This window comes from Chiloscyllium plagiosum, unplaced genomic scaffold (assembly GCF_037043375.1).
Source record: "Chiloscyllium plagiosum isolate Xiang-an unplaced genomic scaffold, Cpla_swu_hap1 HiC_scaffold_45, whole genome shotgun sequence".
NCBI classification, from domain to species: Eukaryota; Metazoa; Chordata; class Chondrichthyes; order Orectolobiformes; family Hemiscylliidae; genus Chiloscyllium; species Chiloscyllium plagiosum.
Genome location: NW_028270183.1, coordinates 60,429,066 through 60,429,981, shown reverse-complemented (window position 1 = coordinate 60,429,981; position 916 = coordinate 60,429,066).

The following is a 916-nucleotide window of genomic DNA, read 5'->3' as shown; positions in this document are numbered from 1 at the left end:
CGGCTTAGAAGTCTCAAAGTCGGTATGAGCACTCAAGTTCGCTCCCATCACAGTTTGGACCACTTGCCACCGTTGGAAATACATGAAAGTCCTCCTGCACGCGGGGGCCGCTCCGCTCTCGAAGGCGAGACCATCCGCAGAACCGCCGGGTCAAATCCGACCGGGCTACCCGGCTTAGAAGTCTCAAAGTCGGTATGAGCACTCAAGTTCGCTCCCATCACAGTTTGGACCACTTGCCACCGTTGGAAATACATGAAAGTCGGCCAGCACGCGGGGGCCGCTCCGCTCTCGAAGGCGAGACCATCCGCAGAACCGCCGGGTCAAATCCGACTGGGCTACCCGGCTTAGAAGTCTCAAAGTCGGTATGAGCAGTCAAGTTCGCTCCCATCACAGTTTGGACCACTTGCCAATGCTGGAAATGCATGAAAATCGGACTGAACGCGGGGGCCGGCCCGCTCTCGAAGGCGAGACCGTCGGCAGAACCGCCGGGTCAAACCCGACCGGGCGACCCGGCCCCGAGCACTCAACTCCCCTCTGAAGCCCTGGATTCACCTCCTTGGAAAATGCACATCCAACATTACCAAAACGGGAACCCAAACACTAAACCGAAGTCTAACCCTTTCGCTAACCAGCAACCAAACACTCACCCTAAGCCTGACCCCACCGCCGGTGGCAATCCAGGCAAACACACCCTTCAAAATCACACCCATCCGGGAATGCAACTCAAAAAGGATCCAAATTCAGAAACACCCCCTTCAAAAGGCACTCCATCCCCGGCCACACTACCGGGGCACGCTCCCCTGGGCGATAATTAAGCCTCCACGACTAATTGAAGCCAACCGCAGCCGCAACTCGAAAGGAGAAGTCAGTAACCAATTCAAAAATGCACTTGGTTACTGACTTCTACAGACTCAAA